This window comes from Ptychodera flava, unplaced genomic scaffold (assembly GCF_041260155.1).
Source record: "Ptychodera flava strain L36383 unplaced genomic scaffold, AS_Pfla_20210202 Scaffold_33__1_contigs__length_2856901_pilon, whole genome shotgun sequence".
Classification (NCBI taxonomy): Eukaryota; Metazoa; Hemichordata; class Enteropneusta; family Ptychoderidae; genus Ptychodera; species Ptychodera flava.
In genome coordinates, this window is record NW_027248355.1 from 150,084 (window position 1) to 161,092 (window position 11,009).

Below are 11,009 nucleotides of genomic sequence, written 5' to 3' on the forward strand. Positions count from 1 at the left end.
TAAAAAACGAATAACAGTCCCCTGTTGACTTGATATGTTTATTCATGGAGCTAGAAACGGCCAGCTCCGTGATGGTTTATTGAAACTGGACTGTGACACATCATGGAGCTAAGTCCATTTTTGGCGTGCATTGGCACATTTCTCATGTGACAATATGTATGACGTTCGCCCATGGCAGAGCTAACAAAACTACAGTCCGTGGATAGATAGTTAGGATGTAAAGCATATTTCTCTCTGTCAGTAATTTTGAAGACCCACATAAGTTGAGCTATTATGGCGAAGCTAGGGGCCAAAAAAGCTCGAGTCTGAATTGCCATGTATCCATTGGCAAACAGGTGTACCACGTCCCCTTATCGAGCAGATGATCCCAGCGCGCGAAACAAACGTCAACGCGTCGTTCCCGCAGACCTTTTCCTAGGTGAAACTATTTTAATAGCAGGGACCGTTTCACTGTCAAATAAGCAGTTTTATAGTATTGCTTGTGGCCTTTCTTTCTTCGCTATGGTTGGACTGTGGATGTACAATGGTTGGACGTAGGTTTCGGTAGACTTTCTCAAAGTCTAAGGGCATATAAATAATCAAAGCAGAATGAACTGAAGCAGCAGGCTGTTGCTCGGGTGTGTCGTGACGCTCTAAACCTGACTTCTAAAATTTTCATGATATAATTAGCCAACTTTAGTTTACCAGGCAATAAAGCGTTCCACAACCCGGGAGCACGTACAGAATAAGATCTATTGTCATTAAATAGCAGTGTTTCAGACTAGCTGATGTAAAATTAAAACACCTTGACCATTGTCCTATGGAACATACGTTTACTCTTCTGTCTCTACTGTCTGCGATCAGCCTAAGCTCGAAAATGCCACCGTTAAGCAAGACTGTTTCGGGGAAACAGCATGAAAGACATCTGAAATGGGCCATTGGCCAGAGCAGTGGACGCACGATCACAGGATGGTGAGTTCGAACCCCAGCACGGCCATGGTGTTGTGTCCTTGAGCAAGGCACTTTATTCCTCATTGCTTCTCCCACCCAGGAGTGATGGGTACCTGGTAGGACAGTGGTTGTAATGTGTGTGTTTAGCTCTGCTGCGCTTATTGGCTGCACATGTGAGGTGTAGTTTGCTCCCCATGGAGTTGAGTGGCATCACATTAGGTCCAGTGACCAGGGGTAATAATAATTGTAAAGCGCCTTGAGCACATGTACTTGTGGATATGTGCGCTATATAAGAACCCATTATTACTATTATTGAAAGACACCCAAACTACATTGAGAGTATGATAGGAAGACGCAGATTAGGAAAGGCGACGAAAACTTAGCATCATTACTCATTCTGTTGACCACGCTAGACAAGCATTAATCACAGCAATACAGAATTATCTGCACAAACAACAAAGTACCAACATATTTCACAAAGCCATGATCCTGATTTCGAAATCAACTCGAGCGTTCATAAAATTTTAATACGGTTTTAGAGCAGCTCTGTGATTAATCTTTCGTTAGATGATTTTGAACACGCATTTCGCAGAATACAAAAGCTTTATAAATGGCAGAAGTGAATTATTAGAACTGTGCTGATGGGTTCGTGATCATGATCGAAGATGATGTAAATAATCGTCCGTTTTTTCAAAGTTAAATAAAAAACGAATAACAGTCCCCTGTTGACTTGATATGTTTATTCATGGAGCTAGAAACGGCCAGCTCCGTGATGGTTTATTGAAACTGGACTGTGACACATCATGGAGCTAAGTCCATTTTTGGCGTGCATTGGCACATTTCTCATGTGACAATATGTATGACGTTCGCCCATGCAGAGCTAACAAAACTACAGTCCCGTGGATAGATAGTTAGGATGTAAAGCATATTTCTCTCTGTCAGTAATTTTGAAGACCCACATAAGTTGAGCTATTATGGCGAAGCTAGGGGCCAAAAAAGCTCGAGTCTGAATTGCCATGTATCCATTGGCAAACAGGTGTACCACGTCCCCTTATCGAGCAGATGATCCCAGCGCGCGAAACAAACGTCAACGCGTCGTTCCCGCAGACCTTTTCCTAGGTGAAACTATTTTAATAGCAGGGACCGTTTTCACTGTCAAATAAGCAGTTTTATAGTATTGCTTGTGGCCTTTCTTTCTTCGCTATGGTTGGACTGTGGATGTACAATGGTTGGACGTAGGTTTCGGTAGACTTTCTCAAAGTCTAAGGGCATATAAATAATCAAAGCAGAATGAACTGAAGCAGCAGGCTGTTGCTCGGGGTGTTGTGTCGTGACGCTCTAAACCTGACTTCTAAAATTTTCATGATATAATTAGCCAACTTTAGTTTACCAGGCAATAAAGCGTTCCACAACCCGGGAGCACGTACAGAATAAGATCTATTGTCATTAAATAGCAGTGTTTCAGACTAGCTGATGTAAAATTAAAACACCTTGACCATTGTCCTATGGAACATACGTTTACTCTTCTGTCTCTACTGTCTGCGATCAGCCTAAGCTCGAAAATGCCACCGTTAAGCAAGACTGTTTTCGGGGAAACAGCATGAAAGACATCTGAAATGGGCCATTGGCCAGAGCAGTGGACGCACGATCACAGGATGGTGAGTTCGAACCCCAGCACGGCCATGGTGTTGTGTCCTTGAGCAAGGCACTTTATTCCTCATTGCTTCTCCCCACCCAGGAGTGATGGGTACCTGGTAGGACAGTGGTTGTAATGTGTGTGTTTAGCTCTGCTGCGCTTATTGGCTGCACATGTGAGGTGTAGTTTGCTCCCCATGGAGTTGAGTGGCATCACATTAGGTCCAGTGACCAGGGGTAATAATAATTGTAAAGCGCCTTGAGCACATGTACTTGTGGATATGTGCGCTATATAAGAACCCATTATTACTATTATTGAAAGACACCCAAACTACATTGAGAGTATGATAGGAAGACGCAGATTAGGAAAGGCGACGAAAACTTAGCATCATTACTCATTCTGTTGACCACGCTAGACAAGCATTAATCACAGCAATACAGAATTTATCTGCACAAACAACAAAGTACCAACATATTTCACAAAGCCATGATCCTGATTTCGAAATCAACTCGAGCGTTCATAAAATTTTAATACGGTTTTAGAGCAGCTCTGTGATTAATCTTTCGTTAGATGATTTTGAACACGCATTTCGCAGAATACAAAAGCTTTATAAATGGCAGAAGTTGAATTATTAGAACTGTGCTGATGGGTTCGTGATCATGATCGAAGATGATGTAAATAATCGTCCGTTTTTTCAAAGTTAAATAAAAAACGAATAACAGTCCCCTGTTGACTTGATATGTTTATTCATGGAGCTAGAAACGGCCAGCTCCGTGATGGTTTATTGAAACTGGACTGTGACACATCATGGAGCTAAGTCCATTTTTGGCGTGCATTGGCACATTTCCTCATGTGACAATATGTATGACGTTCGCCCATGGCAGAGCTAACAAAACTACAGTCCCGTGGATAGATAGTTAGGATGTAAAGCATATTTCTCTCTGTCAGTAATTTTGAAGACCCACATAAGTTGAGCTATTATGGCGAAGCTAGGGGCCAAAAAAGCTCGAGTCTGAATTGCCATGTATCCATTGGCAAACAGGTGTACCACGTCCCCTTATCGAGCAGATGATCCCAGCGCGCGAAACAAACGTCAACGCGTCGTTCCCGCAGACCTTTTCCTAGGTGAAACTATTTTAATAGCAGGGACCGTTTCACTGTCAAATAAGCAGTTTTATAGTATTGCTTGTGGCCTTTCTTTCTTCGCTATGGTTGGACTGTGGATGTACAATGGTTGGACGTAGGTTTCGGTAGACTTTCTCAAAGTCTAAGGGCATATAAATAATCAAAGCAGAATGAACTGAAGCAGCAGGCTGTTGCTCGGGTGTGTCGTGACGCTCTAAACCTGACTTCTAAAATTTTCATGATATAATTAGCCAACTTTAGTTTACCAGGCAATAAAGCGTTCCACAACCCGGGAGCACGTACAGAATAAGATCTATTGTCATTAAATAGCAGTGTTTCAGACTAGCTGATGTAAAATTAAAACACCTTGACCATTGTCCTATGGAACATACGTTTACTCTTCTGTCTCTACTGTCTGCGATCAGCCTAAGCTCGAAAATGCCACCGTTAAGCAAGACTGTTTCGGGGAAACAGCATGAAAGACATCTGAAATGGGCCATTGGCCAGAGCAGTGGACGCACGATCACAGGATGGTGAGTTCGAACCCCAGCACGGCCATGGTGTTGTGTCCTTGAGCAAGGCACTTTATTCCTCATTGCTTCTCCCCACCCAGGAGTGATGGGTACCTGGTAGGACAGTGGTTGTAATGTGTGTGTTTAGCTCTGCTGCGCTTATTGGCTGACATGTGAGGTGTAGTTTGCTCCCCATGGAGTTGAGTGGCATCACATTAGGTCCAGTGACCAGGGGTAATAATAATTGTAAAGCGCCTTGAGCACATGTACTTGTGGATATGTGCGCTATATAAGAACCCATTATTACTATTATTGAAAGACACCCAAACTACATTGAGAGTATGATAGGAAGACGCAGATTAGGAAAGGCGACGAAAACTTAGCTTCATTACTCATTCTGTTGACCACGCTCAGACAAGCATTAATCACAGTAATACAGAATTTATCTGCGCAAACCAAAAAGTACCAACATGTTTCACAAAGTCATGATCCTGATTTCGAAATCAATTCGAGCGTTCATAAAATTTTAATACGATTTTAGAGCAGCTCTGTGATTAATCTTTCGTTGGATGATTTTAACACGCATTTCGCAGAATACAAAAGCTTTATAAATACCAGAAGTTGAATTATTAGAATTGTGCTGATGGGTTCGTGATCATGATTAAAGATGATGTAAATAATAGTCCGTTTTTTCAAAGATAAAATGAAAAAAACTAATAACAGTCCCCTGTTGACTTGATCATGTTTATTCATGGAGCTAGAAACGGCCAGCTCCGTGATAGTTTGTTAAAACTGGACTGTGACACATCATGGAGCTATGTCCATTTTTGGCGTGCATTGGCACACTTCCTCATGTAACAATATGTATGACGTTCGCCCATGGCAGAGCTAACAAAACTACAGTCCTGTGGATAGATAGTTAGGATGTAAAGCATGTTTTTCTCTGTCAGTAATTCTGAAGATCCACATAAGTTGAGCTATTATGGCGAAGCTAGGGGCCAAAAAAGCGCGAGTCTGAATTGCCATGTATCCATTGGCAAACAGGTATACCACGTTCCCTTATCGAGCAGATGATCCCACAGCGCGAAACAAACGTCGACGCGTCGTTCCCGCAGACCTTTTCCTAGGTGAAACTATTTTAATAGCAGGGACCGTTTCACTGTCAAATAAGCAGTTTTATAGTATTGCTTGTGGCCTTTCTTTCTTCGCTATGGTTGGACTGTGGATGTACAATGGTTGGACGTAGGTTTCGGTAGACTTTCTCAAAGTCTAAGGGCATATAAATAATCAAAGCAGAATGAACTGAAGCAGCAGGCTGTTGTGGGTGTGTCGTGACGCTCTAAACCTGACTTCTAAAATTTTCATGATATAATTAGCCAACTTTAGTTTACCAGGCAATAAAGCGTTCCACAACCCGGGAGCACGTACAGAATAAGATCTATTGCCATTAAAAAGCAGTGTTTCAGACTAGCTGATGTAAAATTATCACACCTTGACCATTGTCCTTTGGAACAAACGTTTACTCTTTTGTCTCTACTGTCTGCGATCAGCCTAAGCTCGAAAATGCCACCGTTAAGCAAGACTGTTTCGGGGAAACAGCACGAAAGACATCTGAAATGGGCCATTGGCCAGAGCAGTGGACGCACGATCACAGGATGGTGAGTTCGAGCCCCAGCACGGCCATGGTGTTGTGTCCTTGAGCAAGGCACTTTATTCCTCATTGCTTCTCCCCACCCAGGAGTGATGGGTACCTGGTAGGACAGTGGTTGTAATGTGTGTGTTAGCTCTGCTGCGCTTATTGGCTGCACATGTGAGTTTAGTTTGCTCCCCATGGAGTTGAGTGGCATCACTATTAGGTCCAGTGACCAGGGGTAATAATAATTGTAAAGCGCCTTGAGCACATGTACTTGTGGATATGTGCGCTATATAAGAACCCATTATTACTATTATTGAAAGACACCCAAACTACATTGAGAGTATGATAGGAAGACGCAGATTAGGAAAGGCGACGAAAACTTAGCTTCATTACTCATTCTGTTGACCACGCTAAACAAGCATTAATCACAGTAATACAGAATTTATCTGCACAAACAACAAAGTACCAACATATTTCACAAAGCCATGATCCTGATTTCGAAATCAACTCGAGCGTTCATAAAATTTAATACGATTTTAGAGCAGCTCTGTGATTAATCTTTCGTTGGATGATTTTTAACACGCATTTCGCAGAATACAAAAGCTTTATAAATATCAGAAGTTGAATTATTAGAATTGTGCTGATGGGTTCGTGATCATGATTAAAGATGATGTAAATAATAGTCCGTTTTTTCAAAGATAAAATGAAAAAAACTAATAACAGTCCCCTGTTGACTTGATATGTTTATTCATGGAGCTAGAAACGGCCAGCTCGTGATGGTTGTTGAAATGGACTGTGACACATCATGACCTAAGGGGACGATTCCGAATTTACTTCCAGGGGGTGGAGGACTTTTAGGGGGGCCACCCATTTTCCCAAGAAAATTTAGGGGGGGGGGGGCAGACAAAAATACCACAATCTTTTAGGGGGGGCAAGGAAAAAAAAATCATCAATTCAATATTTGCCCAGAATTTCTGATCTCTACAAAAGAGAACCATAGATGCTACCTGGGTGACAGATAAACTCAACGTGTTTAGTTAAACTCCTTTAGCTGCCAAATTCGGTAATATTCACAGTGGTTTGTTTTATGCATCTACTGCAGTATCTTATCTCCTCCCTGAAGCGTCATGAAATGTCCAGTATTTAGCATGTCAACACAAACCATACAGTAAACAGTCGGGGTTGTTTTTGTTGAAAAGAGATCTCGAATCAAGTCCAGGCTAGAATTCATTTATCAACAATAACAATGGTCATTTATGTTCACACTGGTATGTTGCTAAATACAGCATTGCTATGTAGTGATAGAATAACAAACAAATGCTGATACACAGAGATGAACATTGAACAAATGCTAAAAATTACAGCAAATATTCAGCATCATCAGGTTGGGTTTACCTTGTAGCTTGTAAAGCAGTGTAAAGTTGCATGATAAAGAAGTGTTAATTTGTGCAAATGTATGCAAATCACCCGATTTCTTGGCTTCTTTTGCCTCCCAATTTCAAAATTTCCGAAGAATATAACTCCACTCCGACTGGTCAAATTTTCTGAAATTTCACATTATGTTTTTTAAATGCTATATAACAAAACGACTATCAATTGGTTTTGTTTGGCAATAAAGCTCTTACATTTTTAAAAAGAGGCATTTTGAATAAGAGGCATTTTAATTTTGCTGATCATGATTTTAATCAATTATTAGAGTGTCAGTCTTTAAACCCCTACAATTTTAAAATGAGGATGGATAATGCCAAATAAAATAGTCGTTTTATTCTACATATACTCTCCTTTCAAGTGAAATATTACATTTCAGAAAATACTGTCTAGTTTTTGACTTAAATTAATTTTTATCATTAATACCAAAATTGAGGTTTTTTACCCCAAATATACACCCACTTCATCCTTTGAGTAACTACTGCTACCATACTAAACTTTAGAGTCTCTGCTTTTTGAAAATATATGGTATGAGGGGGTTTCCTTGTCATCTTTGATGAGAAATATTGCTTTGAAAAAAACTGTGTTGGCAACATGCAGCTCCATGAAGGTTGTGCATGTATATGTGCGGTTATAATTTGAACTTTTTCAGCTTTCAATTTTTTTTGTTTTGGTAATTTATGTTTATCAAGGTATTTATCTAATTCTTTTACGTTTAAATTTTGAAGGTTCCCACTCAAGAGCAACTTTAACCAGTCATAGTCCTCGTATTTTTTATCCTCTATTCTTTTCTGCTCCTTTTTCTATGTTTCATTCTCATCAATTTTACCATTTCTAAATTTTTTAAATGTTCTACATAACTTTTTACAGTGCTTACATCTACTATAAACTTTTTTGAAAATAAATTTATGGCCGTCTCATCTTCAAGTTGCTTTTCAGCAAATAGTTTTTTAATGTTGAAAATAAAAATATTATGTATTACTGTCAAAAATATATGGTGAAAATTTACAAAAGGGTTGATTTTCCAATAATCCTGTATGTGCATCCAGAAGATCATGTGGCTCTGCATCAATGCTATGGTGTCGGATTGTTGAAATATTGTGTACACAAGAAATTTGCTGTAGTCCAAGAAGTGATCTCAGTGTGTATGAGGCTAGGAGAAATATGGATAGGCTTACACATTGTGTATTGATGCTAATACTTTGTGTCCCATTCATTCTGATATGTATAATCAAAGATTTCTCAGTGGCGGCTGGCAGAAAAGGCAAAAAACAAATTAACATGTATTGTTTCATGTCATCTGAAAACATGCGCATCATGACTATTTTAAGATTAAAGTTTGTTAAAAAAATTTGAAATATGAATGCTCTGTCAATTTTGAAAAATACTGCTGACAAAATGTGAACTTTGACTTACACAGGGTTATCTGCATTTTAATATGAAAATTGGATTGTTAATGGAATGAGCAGAGATAACATGTGAATTCATATTTTGATAAGGTGTTTTGTTCAAGAATGATCTAAAATATTCCTCAGCATTGTTGCTTTCCGTGGCAGCTACTTGGTTTTATGACAACCAAATTAGAAAAAAAGAGAAAATTAAAAACAAGTTGGCTTTCACCAATTTTAATTCCTAATGTTTAAAACTTTCACCGTGAGTCTGCATTCAGCATCATCAAATGAAAATGTATGCTGAACTTGTGCATGTACATGTACATCTTACTTTCCAGAAATATCTGGATATCTGCAAATGATGTACAATTAAACTTCTAGATATATATCACTTTGCCAATTATCTGCTCCTCTGATTTCCTGTTCACCATTTCTAACTGACATCTTTGCTTGTCTTTGTGTGCCTCATATGTATCAGTGAGACATAACGAAAAACGTATTCATATTTAGTAATTAACTTTTCTTCAGAAATTTACAACCAGATATGTTTATTGCTACCCTTTCCAAAAGTGTGCCACTTGCAGTCCCTGCAAATCATTCTTTTTATAGTCACATAACCCTGAAATGATTTGTTATATCATCGATTAATGTCCAATACAGTTCCTGCAACTTGTTAGACTGGATATGTCTATAGTGTATAAGCATGCATGTATATATTAGGGGGGGGCCATGGAAAAAAAAACACGAAAGATGAGGGGGGGGGCATAGATTTTTTCTATAATTTACTAGGAGGGGGGGGGGCGTGGAAAAAAATCACCCAGAAAATAGAAAATCCTCCACCCTCCCTGGAAGTAAATTCTGAATCGTCCCTAAGTCCATTTTTGGCGTGCATTGACACACTTCCTCATGTGACAATATGTATGATGTTCGCCCTGGCAGAGCTAACAAAACTAGTCCTGTGGATAGATAGTTAGGATATAAGTTTATTTTTCTCTGTCAGTAATTCTGAAGGCCCACATAAGTTGAGCTATTATGGCGAAGCTAGGGGCCAAAAAAGCGCGAGTCTGAATTGCCATGTATCCATTGGCAAACAGGTGTACCACGTCCCTTATCGAGCAGATGATCCCAGCGCGCGAAACAAACGTCGACGCGTCGTTTCCGCAGACCTTTTCCTAGGTGAAACTATTTTAATAGCAGGGACCGTTTCACTGTCCATAAGCAGATTTATAGTATTGCTTGTGGTCTTTCTTTCTTGGCTATGGTTGGACCGTGGATGTACAATGGTTGGACGTAGGTTTCGGTAGACTTTCTCAAAGTCTAAGGGCATATAAATAATCAAAGCAGAATGAACTGAAGCAGCAGGCTGTTGCTTGGATTGTGGGGTGACGCTTTAAACCTGACTTCTAAAATTTTCATGATACAATTAGCCAACTTTAGTTTACCAGGCAATAAAGCGTTCCACAACCCGGGAGCACGTACAGAATAAGATCTATTGCCATAAAAAAGCAGTGTTTCAGACAAGCTTATGTAAAATTATCACACCTTGACCATTGTCCTTTGGAACATACGTTTACTCTTCTGTCTCTGCTGTCTGCGATCAGCTCGAAAATGCCACCGTTAAACAAGACTGTTTCGAGGAAACAGCACGAAAGATATCTGAAAGACACCTAAAATACATTTAGAGTACGATAGGAAGACGCAGATTAGGAAAGGCGACGAAAACTTAGCTTCGTTACTCATTCTGTTGACCACGCTAGACAAGCATTAATCACAGCAATACAGAATATCTGCACAAACAAATAAAGTACCAACATGTTTCACAAAGCCCTGCTTCTGATTTCCAAATCAATTCGAGCGTTCATAAATACGATTTTAGAGCTGTTTTGTTGGATGATTTTTAACATGCATTTCGCAGAATACAAAAGCTTTATAAATGACAGAAGCTCAAAAAAGCTCAAAACGGGACTTTACAATCAGAAGAGGTAAAAATGTTAATTGAATCATTTGCCTGAGTGACCATCCCATCAAATTTCAAAAAAACTTAGACACTGAAGGGTTTCTGAAGTATATCTGTCCTCGGCATATGGCATACGCAAACACCAGTTCTAAATGCTTGATAAACAACAATATAAAGACAAATACTGGTTCTCTACATTTGTCAAATACACGTAGTATACGCATATACGTACACTGATAAAATGCACTTAGTACAGTGAGCACTTGGTTTTCGTGCACCATGGATAGTGAATCAACTTTTTAGATGAAATTTAGAAATCAATTTCTTGTACACAAATGCACATTTTACTTCCCTTTTCAAGCAAAGTATATCTAAATATATTATCAAACATATA